At 40.0% G+C, this 12,741-nt stretch overlaps 1 pseudogene; it reads left to right on the top strand.

Moving 5' to 3' along the window:
• Positions 1–1,282: 1,282 nt before the first annotated feature.
• On the top strand, positions 1,283–10,474 carry LOC103785670 (tricarboxylate transport protein, mitochondrial-like; annotated as a pseudogene).
• The last annotated feature ends 2,267 nt before the right edge of the window (positions 10,475–12,741 follow it).

Below are 12,741 nucleotides of genomic sequence, written 5' to 3'. Positions count from 1 at the left end.
ATTAGGAGGACCTGCACCAGCACTGGTCTCTGAGCTCCCACAGTATTTATTGATCATTATCTCTACCATCTCAGAGAGGGGCATGTGGCAGGACAATAGGGTAATAGTGAGGAGAGGCTCAGCAGGAAAACATGTGAACAAAGATCTCTGTGTTTAAGGAAAGGTGCTGTGCTTTGATGTGCACGTACACAAACATCTTGATGCATTAAAGAGCAGTACTGCCGCTAGCATGTCTCACCTCCAGCCCTAAAGCTGGTTTTCTCCTATCTCAGGAAATAGAACATACAATCAGGTTTTACACCGAGACATTCCATTGCCCAGGGACGAGCAGGAGACAGATGCCTTCCTCTTATCTCAACTGCAAAGAGGTCTTCCTCTTTTACTAATCCTCCTCAGCACAGACACTTTACGGGTGTCAGGCTGGGGGATGGTCAGGTCTTTCCCTTCCCATGAGGCCATATCTCATGCTATCACATGGGGAGAAAACTTGGACAATACCTGGCTTTCCTAGGCAGAGGTCCCTGTGGCCTTCCGCAGTGTATTGTGTCCCTGGGTACTTAAGATTAGAGAATGGTGATGACTTTTAACAAGCATACTGCCTTCAAGCACTTTTTTTTTATTACTATACTTTAAGTTTTAGGGTACATGTGCACAACGTGCAGGTTTGTTACATATGTATACATGTGCCATGTTGGTGTGCTGCACCCATTAACTCATCATTTAGCATTAGGTGTATCTCCTAATGCTATCCCTCACCTCTCCCCTCACCCCACAACAGTCCCCGGTGAGTGATGTTCCCCTTCCTGTGTCCATGTGTTCTCATTGTTCAATTCCCACCTATGAATGAGAACATGCGGTGTTTGGTTTTTCGTCCTTGTGATAGTTTGCTGAGAATGACGGTTTCCAGTTTCACCCATGTCCCTACAAAGGACATGAACTCATCAAGCACTTTTTTAACAAAGCACATCCTGCATAGCCCTAAATCCATTAAACCTTGAGTCAACACAGCACATGTCTCTGCAAGCACAGGGTTGGGGCTAGGGTTACAGATTAACAACATCTCAGGGCAGAAGAATTTCTCTTAGTACAGAACAAAATGGAGTCTCTTATGTCTACTTCTTTCTACATAGACACAGTAACAGTCTGATCTCTCTTTCTTTTCCCCACAGGCTGCAGTGGGGAAGATTTAATTCTGAAGTTCTAGTGTTTTCACATGGCCCACATCCATAGTCCCTTGTACAGTTAATAGCATCTCAGATTCTCTTCGTGGGACTACTCCACCATGAAGGGTCCATCAGTCTATGTGTTCAGTGAGGATGTCACCACCTTCCAGATGCAGAGGACAGGGGAAAAATTGGTATGCTCCATGGGAAGCTGTTGGGGGATGGAGGTGGGGCTCACATGCACCCATTGTCTGTGGGCCTTTAAAGATCCTGTGTGCACGACCCTTCTTGGACAGTAAGTCCAGCTGCCCATTGCAGAACCCATCTACTTCTGCTCAAGTAAGGAAGATCTGGGCACACGCTGATCACAGCCCTGCTACATCCATCCTAGCTGGCAGGCAGCTTGGACCATGTGCATGCTGAGTTGTGGCTTAAGCACTTTGACATCTAACACCTCACTGGATAATTGGAAAACTGGGATCTGGAGAGAAGCCGAGACTTCTCTCCAGGATATGGAGAGAAGAAACTGGGATATGGAGAGAACATAAAGTGGGCAGAGTCCAGAGAATAAAAGAGCATTCTGATATCCTAGGCCAGGGCTCAACTCTCTCATGGGGTTTGCTTTGGGAATGAATCCCTGAAATCCTGGGGATTCCTGCCAATTTTCTCATCATATGATGCAAGCTCACGTCTGCACCATTAGACGCGTACAGGTTTGGGCATAAACACACATGTGCGCACACACACAAAAAAACACACACAGACTTCTCAGGTTAAAGATCAGAAGATGAGTTAATACTGATGGAGTGACAAGAAGAAAGGAAAGAGAGGATCGGGGCAGCTTTGCCATAAGGTAGGGGCACCCCATCTCCTGGTAACATGCCCAAGACCCATAACATGGGGGTGGGAAAAGATAATAGGCCAATGGCTTGGGAACCTCAAGGTTCCCATGGATTTGCCTGGGCTGTGGCCATCCCCAGGATAGCCTTCAGAGGACAAAAACTTGTTTTCTGCATTCATTGCTGTGTATAATTAAAATTAGGAAGAATCCCCCTATACCCAGTATGGAGAGGAATACAGTAGTGAAAACCTCATTTTTTTTCTCTATAAACCGACATAATTGACCTGGGTGGCCCCTAAATTTCAAAGGCTTAAAGAAGTGAGCTGACTTGGAAATTGCTCTGTATCCTCTGAAGGTCTTTCAGAGCAGAAAGTGGCCTGGGGGTTTGTGGGACTGAGCACTCAGGCTACTGTAGAAAGTGGCAGAGCATCAGACCACTGCTCCGAGTCCCAAGGACAAGACCATCCCTGTCAGAGCTTTGGTTTGTTTGTTTGTTTTTTTGAGTGGAGCTAAAGTCATTTTCCAGGCTGGGATGAGGAGGCCTTGGGAGTTAACTGGATACCTCAGAATAGTGGAGGCAAACAGGAAGCACAGAAGGCTTCTGAGGCCCCCCACATTGTCCTGGAGCCTGTAGGGCTCCCTCATTTGTTCTCTTGTTTCATAGTCTATTTTTCTTTGTTTGTTAAATTGTTTTAGTCAGCTAAAATTTACATAACATAGAGTTCAATGTATTAACCGATTTAAAGTGTAAAATTCAGTGTTTTTCAGTCTATTTACAATGCTACACAACTGTCACCACTATCAAATTCCAAAATAGTTTCATCACCCTTTCACAAAAGAACTCTATATCCACCAAGCAGTCATTTCTTATTCTCCCACCCAATTTCCCTGGTAACGACTAATCCACTTTCTATCTTTAGTTGTCTATTCTAGTCATTTTATAGAAATATGTGAACTTTTTTCTTTGTTTTTTTTTCTCATTTAGCATATGTTTTTATTATTTATCCATGTTGTAACACATATCATAGGACTGTATTTATTTTTATGGCTAATATTCCATTGTATAGATAATACCATATTTTCTTTATTTGGTTATTCACCCATAGATATTTGGGTCATACCTACTTTATGGCTATTTATAACAATGCTCCTATAAACATAATACGAAGTTTTTGTGTAGGCATATGCTTTTATTTCTGTTGGGTATATACTCAGGAGTAGAATTGCTGAGCTATATGGTAACTCTGTCTTAACCTGTGGAGGACCTGCCAAAATATTTTCCAAAATGGCTGCATTATTTTGCCATGCCATCAGCACGGTATGAGGGTTCTAATTTCTCCACATTCTCATCCACATTTACTTCTTTTCTTGAATATACCTATCCTAGTGTGTGTAAAATGACATTTAATTGTGGTTTTGATTTGCATTTTTCTAATGAAAAGAGATGCTAAGCATCTACGTGTTCATTGGTCATTTATATTTTATTCTTATATACTGATGCATTGTTATCATTAATAATTGAAATGTTCACTAGTAGAGAATTTTTCTAAGTTATAATAATAATGTGATTATCATTAATTATTATTATTATCCATTTATACTCAATGGAGTTTCACTGTTGTTGCCCAGGCTCAAGTGCAATGAAGCAATTTCGGCTCACTGCAACCTCTGCCTCCCAGATTCAAGCATTTCTACTGCCTCAGCCTCTCAAGTAGCTTGGATTAGAGGTGTGCACCACCATGCCTGGCTAATTTTGTATTTGTAGTAGAGATGGGATTTCACCATGTTGGCCAGGCTGGCCTTTAACTCCTGACCTCAGGTGATCCACCTGCCTCGGCCTCCCAAAGTGCTGGGATTATAGTCATGAGCCACTGTGCCCAGCTTTAAGTTATTTATAAATGTTACAAAGGTATACAATAATTTACTCAATAAATGCTGTTGTTTTATTTTATTTAATTTTATTATATTAAATTATATAAGCTGATTGTCTTCTTGGAATGCCCTGTATTTCTGAAATAAAATCTTCTCAGTTATTATATATGTACATATTGTATATACATATATATATATACTTATATGTAATTTTACATCCAAATGTATCTTATATTGGCTTGGTTTTGAAGTTTTGGAATAATGACTGTGTTAGTCACAAAATTTTTCTATGAATTTTATTTCTTTCTGTCTTATAAAATGTATTTTAAAGAGAGATTTGAAATTAAGTAATAATGCAGGATAGAAAACCAACATACAAAAATTAGTAGCATTTCTATTTCCCAATAGAAATCATTCTGAAAAAAATTTTCTTTACAATACTTACAAATAAGTAGGAATAAACAACTAAATAAGGGAAAGATTTCTATAATGAATCTGTAAAATATAAATTAAAGAAATTAAAGAAGATGAAACAAAATGAAAAGGTATTTTATATTGCATGAAATAAAATAATCAATATTGTTAAAATGTTCATACTGCCAAATCAACTTACAGATTTAATGCAATCCCATCAAAATACCAATGACATTCTTCACAGAAGTAGAAACAAAATTCTAATATTTATATAAAACCACATAAAAGAATATTCAAAGGCATCTTAAGCAAAAGCAAAACCAAACAAAACTGGAACCACCACACTACTTGGCTTCAAAATAGTCTGTAAAGATATACTAACCAAAACAGCATGGTACTGACATTAAAACAGACATGTAGAGCAATAGAACAGAATAGTGAATCTAGAAGAAAATTCATACATTTGTAGTGAACTCATTTTTGACAAAGACACCAATAACATACACTGGATAAATGATGGTCTTTTCTGTAAATGATGCTGGGAAAACTGAATATCCATAGGTAGAAGAATAAGACTAGACCCCTATCTCTCACTCCATACAAAAATCAAATAGAAATGGATTAAATACTTAAATTGAATACCTGAAACTATAAAACTACCACAAAAAAACCTTAGAAAAACACTCCAGGTTATTGATCTGAGCAAAGATTTTTAAATAATGTTTCAAAAGCACAGGGAATGAGAGTAAAATGTACAAATGAGATCACGTCATACAAAAAACTTCTGCACAGCAAAGGAAACAATCAATAAAATGAAGAGACAATTCCTAAAATGAGAGAAAATAAGGCTGGGCATGGTGGCTTATGCCTGTAATCCCAGCACTATGTGAGGCCGAGGTAGGTGAATCACCTGAGGTCAGGAGTTTAAGACCAGCCTGGCCAGCATGGAGAAACCCTGTTTCTACTAAAAATACAAAAATTAGCTGGGCGCAGTGACACACGCCTGTAATCCCAGCTACTTGGGAGGCTGAGGCAGGAGAATCGCTTGAATCTGGGAGGCAGAGGTTGCAGTGAGCTGAGATCGTGCCACTGCACACTAGGCTGGGTGATGAGAGAGACTCTGTCTCAAAAAGAAAAAAGAGATAAGAGAGAAAATATGTGCAAGCTACACATCCGACAAGCGATTGATAAGCAGAATACAAAAGAAACAAAAAACTCAATAGAAAATAATTAAATAATCCAGTTTTAAAATGGGCAAAAATCTGAATAGACACTTCTCAAAAATATAAGGGGCATAAACAAAGAACCTAAAAGTTAGAGAAAAATTATATAGAAAAACTGAAAATTTTAGAAAAAATAGTCCCAGACTAGTCACATTAAAATATAATTAGCAATGAAAAAAAGAAAATTCTACAGCTTTAAAGTAGAAAACATATAGATTAGAAACAAAAATGGGAGTGAAGTATGACTTTGTTTTTACTTCTTGATTGATTATTACTTAGGTATTATCATTTCATTAAAATCCTCATATTTCTGGGCCTACTTAATTCTATGCTATTTTATTTTTTAATTTTTAAAATTTAATTTATTTAATTTTTGTGGGGACACAGTAGGTGTATATATTTATGGGGGTAAATGAGATGTTTTGATACAGGCATGAAATACATAATACTCCCATCATAGAGAATGGGATACACCCTCCCCCACTTAAGCATTTATTTTTTGTCTTACAGTCTAATTATTCTCTCTTAGTTTAAAATGTGCAATTGGCTGGGCATGTGGTGAAAACCCATCTCTACTAAAAATACAAAAAATTAGCTGGGCATGGTGGCAGGTGGCTGCAATCCCAGCCACTCAGGAGGCTGAGGCAGGAGAATTGCTTAAACCTGGGAGGCAAAGGTTGCAGTGAGACAAGACTGCACCATTGCACTCCAGCCTGGGTGACAAGAGCAAGACTCCACCTCAATAAAATAAAATATATAAAATAAAATATAAAATATAAAATAAAATAAAATGTACAATTAAATTATTATTGACTATAGTCATCTTGTGCTACCAAATAGTAGGTTATATTTATTCTATTTATTGTACCCATTAACAGTCCCCACCTTTCCGCCAGCCCCTACTATCTTGCTTAACCTCTGAAAGAGTTTAAGAAAACTAACCTCTTCTCTCCACGTCCATGGGTTCAATTGTTTTGATTTTTAGATCCCACAGGTAAGTGAGAACATGCAAAGTTTGTCTTTCTGTGTCTGACTTATTTCACTTAACATACTCTCCACTTTTATCCACGTTATTGCAAAAGACAAAATCTCATTTTTATGGCTGAATACTACTCCATTGTATATATGTGCTATGTTTTTTTAAATCCATTCATCTGTTGGTAGACAGTTTGCTTTCAAATCATAGCTATTGTAAACAGTGAAGCAACAAGCTGATTTTCTTTCTTTTGGGTATATACCCAGTACTGGGATTGCTGGGTTGCATGGTAGCTATGGTAGCTCACTTTTAGTTTTTTAAGAAACCTTCAAAATGTTTTTTTTATAGTGGTTGTACTAACTTACATTACCACCAACAGTGCACAAAAGTTCCCTTTTCTCCACATCCTCGTCAGCATTTGTTAATGTCTGTCTTTTGGATATAAGACATTTCAACTGGGGTGAGATAATATCTCACTGTAGTTCTGATTTGCATTTCTCTGAGGTTCAACTTTTATATGCCTGTTTCCCATTTGTATGCTTTCTTTAGAGAAATGCCTCTTCAAATCTTTTGCCAATATTTTAATTGAATTATTAGATGTTTTTCAATAGACTTGTTTGAGCTCTTTCTATATTCTGATTATTAACTTATCAGTTGACTGGTTTGCAAGTATTTTCTCCCATTCTGTGGGTTGTCTCTTCTCTTTGTGGATTGTTTCCTTAGCTGTGCAGAAGCTTTTCACCTTTATCTGATTCCATTTGTCTATTTTTGCTTTGGTTGCCTATGCTTGTGGGGTATTACTCAAGAAATTTTTGCCCATACTGATGTCCTGAAAATTTTTCGCAACTTTTTTATATATAGTAGTTTTATATAATTTGAGGTCTTATATTCACATGTTTAATTAATTTTGATTTGTTTTTGGATATGGTGGGAGATAGAAATCTAGTTTTATTCTTTTGCATATGGATATCCAGTTTCCCCAGCACCATTTATTGAAGAGACTGTCTTTGCCCCACTGTATGTTCTTGATATCTTTGTCAAAAATGAGTTTTCTGTAAATGTGTGGATTTGTTGCTGGGTTCTCTATCCTTTTTCATTGGTCTATGTGTTTGTTCTTATGCTAGTACCACGCTGTTTTCCTCATTCTGGTGATATGACATATCACATTTATTGATTTGTGTATATTAAACTGTGTTTGCATCCCAGGGATACACCCCACTTGGTCATAATGAATAATCTTTTTAATATATTGTTGAATTCTGTTTGCTAGTATTTTGTTGAGATTTTTGCATCAGTATTTATCAGAGATATTGGCCTGCAGTTTCCTTTTTTTGATGTATCTTTGTCTGGTTTTGATATCAGGGTAAAACTGGCCTCATAGAATGAGTTTGAAAGTATTCCCTCCTCCTTATTTTTCAGAATAGTTTGAATAGGAATTGGTATTACTTCTTGAAATGTTTGGTAAAATTCAGTAATGAAGCCATCAGGTCCTGGGCTGTTCTTTCCTGGAAGAGTTTTTTATTAAAGCTTCAATCTCATTAATTGTTATTGGTCTGTTTAGGTTTTGGATTTCTTTACTGTTTAATCTTGGTAGGTTGTATGTCTCTAGGAGTTTGTCTATTTTTTTCTTTTAGATTTTCCAATGTATTGGCATACAGTTGCTTATAGTAGCCACAAACCAATCTTTGAATTTGTGTGTTATCTGTTGTAATATCTCCTTTTTTAACTCGTTTTTTAATTTAAATTAAAAAAAAAATTTAGTCTGCTGAAGGTTTGCCAATTTTTAACTTTTCTAAAAGGCCAAATATTTTCATTAATCTTTTGTAGTTTTTGTTTCATTTTATTTTTTTCTGCTCTAATCCTATAATCCTATGATTTTTTTCTTCTACTAACTATGGTTTTTTTTTTTGACAGAGTCTAGCTCTGTTGCTCTTATTACTGCCATAACAAATTTTAATCCCAGCCTACCTCTCATCTACATGACCACAAACCCCTACACTATGGCCTGAGAGAAAACTGCTCACTAATAACCAAAAAACTGTTTATCCCTTTCAATGTCAGTGGGCTGAAAAAAAAAACCCAAAAACCTGTTGATCCCAATACACTATCCTATACAACATATACCATTGCTTTTAACAAAAATTACAAGCCAACACATCCCCTTTTATCTTTATGTGAGATCTTTATTTGTGTTAAAACCAAATTAAGGTCCCAGCGTGGAGTTCAGGAGGCTCCGATCCCAAGAGACGCCGGGCACTCCGCCTCCTGCCGGTCATGCCATGCCTGCGTCCTGGAACGCCCGGCTGATGCTCCTGCTCCAGGGCAGGCGATCCCGGCAGGCAGCCTGGCTGGCAGCATCAAAATCTACATCACAGGGCCGGGCGCGGTGGTTCATGCCTGTAATCTCAGCACTTTGGGTGGCCGAGGCAGGCGGATCATCTGAGTCAGGCGTTTGAGACCAGCCTGACCAACATGGGGAAACACCGTCTCTACTAAAAAGACAAAAAAATTAGCCGGGAGTGGTGGCACATGCCTGTAATCCCAGCTACTCGGGAGGCTGAGGCAGGAGAATCGCTTGAATCCAGGTTGTAGTGAGCCAAGATCGCGCCACTGCACTCCAGCCTGGGGGACAAGAACAAAATTCTGTCAAAAAAAAAAAAAAAAGAAAAGAAAGAAAGGGGAAGGAAGGAAGGAAGTTGGAAGGAAGGAAGGAAGGAAGGAAGGAAAAGAAAAAAAAAATCTGCATCCCGTTCCCCACCGAGTTCGTGAAGATGCAGCTGCAGCTGGACTAGCACTCGCATCCACCGGATACCGGGCATGGGGCCTGCAGGCACACAGTCGCAGCCAAGGCAGCCTGGGCCTGGGCCGCAGCCTCAGCTCCCTGCTCTGCGGCTTCATCCACAAGGCGGCGTCAGGCCTTCCTCAGCAACCACATGCGGGATGCCCAGGGACTGGTGAACAGCAAGGCGGGCAGCGGTGCGGCCAGTGAGCTAGCGTGGCCGAGGCCGTGGTGGTCCTATGGCCCATGGAGACCATCAAGGTGAAGTTAATCCATGGTCAGACCTCTCCAAATCCAAGTACAGGGGATTCTTCCACAGGGTTAGGAGATTGTGCGGGAACACCGGGACTTACCGGGGTCCCACAGGCCCCGCGCTGAAGGAGGGCTGGAACCAGGCAACTTGTTTCTTTGTCCTGACATCCCTGCGCAGCTGGTACCGAGTGGACAACCCCAACAAACTCATGAACTCGCTGGTCGCTGGGGTCTTCGGAGCCATTGTGGGAGCGGCCAGTGTCTTCGGAAATGCTCCTCTGCACGAGATCGAGCCCCAGATGCGGGACCTGGAGGCGCACAAATGCAGAACACATGGGACTGTGGCTGCAAATCCTGAGGGAAGGGCACAAGACCTTCTACAAGGGCACTATTGCCCGCCTGGGCCGGGTCTGCCTGCATGTGGCCATAGTGTTTATCATCTATGATGAGGTGAGGAAGCTGCGCAACAAAGTGTGGAAGACAGAGTAAGCTCAGAGGGGCCGTGAGGGGACCACCCCAGCACCTCCAGAGCACCCGGCCACCCTTGTCTCACATGATTCCAGTGCAGAAATGCCAAAAGGCCCCTTCCCATATCCCTCGAGCTCTGTGGCCTGGTCTGTGCATTGTGGCCATCACATCCATCTGTCCCATTGTGCCATGTCTTCCCTGTGGTCTGTATGTGACACCGTGTCTACCTCTGGTCCCACCATGGCTGGATGTCAACTGGCCTGTGAATCTGTGTCCACTTGTCCATGTGCTTACTGTGAGCCCTGGGCCTGTGTTTCATGCTCTGTGTCATGGGACACTGTGCTCCGCCTCCCAGGGTGCCCGTGTGGCATGGGATCTTGGCCCTGTAGACCTTGCCTGGTTCCAGTCCAGTGCCTTCCACCCTGCCCTGGCCTACCACAGCTGCCTCTGGGCCTCATCCTGGTTTCACCGCATTCCAGGGGCTGTAGCCCAAATCCCCAACCCCACTCCACCCCCAGGTTCTCCCACCATTGGCCCTAACTGGCCTTCTGGACCTCCCTTTGCCCAGAAGAGGGTGGCACCTGCCACTCTCAGGACCACCCTGCCAAGGCAGAATAAACCAGATCCTGTTGCAAAAATTAATTCGTTAAAAGTATGAAGCACAGAAGAAAATGAGGTACCAGGAAAAGGGGTAAGAAGAAATTAGACACTACATAAACTTGGCATATTGGAAATACCTATATTATTTTTTTGAGATAGTCTCAGTCTGTTGCCCAGGCTGGAGTGCATTGGCGTGATCTCAGCTCACTGCAACCTCCACCTCCCGAGTTCAAGTGATTCTTCTGCCTCAGCCTCCCGAGTAGCTAAGACTACAGGCGCCCACCACCACGCCCAGCTAAATTTTTGTATTTTTACTGCAGACAAAGTTTCACCATGTTGGCCAGGCTAGTCTCAAACTCCTGACATCAAGTGATCTGCCTGCCTCGGCCTCCCAAAGTATTGGGATTACAGGCATGAGCCACTGTGCTTGGCCAGATATATATTTTAAATCTTTAAGTCAAAACAAGTGGGGAAAAGAGGATATCGAAATAATTTTGAAACAGCAGGGAACTATAAACTGAACAAGCAAATTTGGAAAAGAGACAAATACAAGTGGAATAATTTAAAAGTAAATAAATTTAATATACAATATGTGAGTTAAATATAAAATTAGACCGAGTTGACGACAGAATTAGTGAACTGGATTAGTGAACTGGAGTTTTCAGCAGAATGAATACAACCATATAAAAAAGAGAAAATAATAGCAATATGAATGTAATTATATGTATAGGAATAATAGAATGACAAGAAATAAAGCACAACTTAGCACATCAGTCTTTGTCATATTAGAAGATGAAGCTTATGTAAGAAAGTGAGCAGTATTTACTGATACTTAGCACATCAGTCTTGGTCACTTTAGAAGAAGCCACAGTAGGGGAAAGCAGGTTACTACTGAGAGACAAACTGAGAACCCATAGGAAGAAACAGGAGTAGAAAATGTAACCTGTGAATTTCTGTTTAGTCTTCACCAACCAGGAGGTGCTGGGGCTGATGGTGATGACCTGGAGCACAGTCAGGAGAAAGGTGATGGAGCTGGAGAGGCTCCTCATCACCCTGTACATGTAGAAAAATGCCTTGCACTTTAAGTTATTCTGCAAATGTAGTTACTCAAACAGGTCTGGAGATGCCAAGAAGACCACAATGAGGAGCATCACTAAGTGTGCAAGGTCCAGGTGACAGGTGATGTGGTCAGTGGACTTAGGCTTGTGATCCAGAAGGGTTGTGAAGATGTGGAAGAGAAGGAAGGTGTTGGCTGTAAGTCCGATGACAGCTTGGAAGAAAAGGGCATTTTTTATATTACTATAAGTGCAACATGGTAATCTTAATGATGAAGAGGAATCATCTTTTCTATATTTGAAAAAAGCAATAAGACTTCTATCATCAATGTTATTTATTGCATAGTCAAAACTATTACCAACCTTATCATTTTTATTTCACCCATTTATCTTGATCAAACCCACCTCATACAAATTTTTAAAAATGCAGCCTGAGCACTATATTATACAACAAATTACTTATACATATATAAAACATCCACACATTTACAATCACATGTAATCACATGTACGGTCCACATTGTCTATACTCATATAATAATATAGTACCTGGGCTCACTCTTCAGAAAGCATTTCTTTATTTTCTGCATTTTTTGTTTAATTATCACCATCCATAGTAATATGCATGTAAAAATAAATCACAGGTGTTTGAACAACTGAACTGAACTTTATGCTAATGGAAAAATAATCCCCAAAAATTTTCTTAGGAAAAAAATATTGCATTGAGTTGATCTAATATCACATCAGTGTGATAAAGTTTCTTTTTTTCTCCCTCTTTCATATTTAAGTGCCCTTCTAATTACATGAGGCTTCTGCTCATGATAAAGATAATTTATCATGAAGTCAGCTGCTTGTTAACCTTGACACTATCTATATCTTAATTTTCCTTTGTCACATTACCTAAGATATTCACAGATTCTGGAGTTTAGGATATGAACATTGTTGTATGTGGGCGGCAAGCCACCCAGGTGCCGAGGCAACAGACCAAGGACACGAGCTGTTCCAGTATAATAAAACATAAAACAAGAATAGTTATACCAAATATAGATCTTAGATATGATTACATATGAATATCATTAATCATTAGTTTGTAGCAAT

The sequence above is a fragment of the Pan paniscus genome, chromosome 20 (assembly GCF_029289425.2).
Source record: "Pan paniscus chromosome 20, NHGRI_mPanPan1-v2.0_pri, whole genome shotgun sequence".
Taxonomy (NCBI): Eukaryota; Metazoa; Chordata; class Mammalia; order Primates; family Hominidae; genus Pan; species Pan paniscus.
This window is presented reverse-complemented; position numbering and strand designations above follow the sequence as displayed.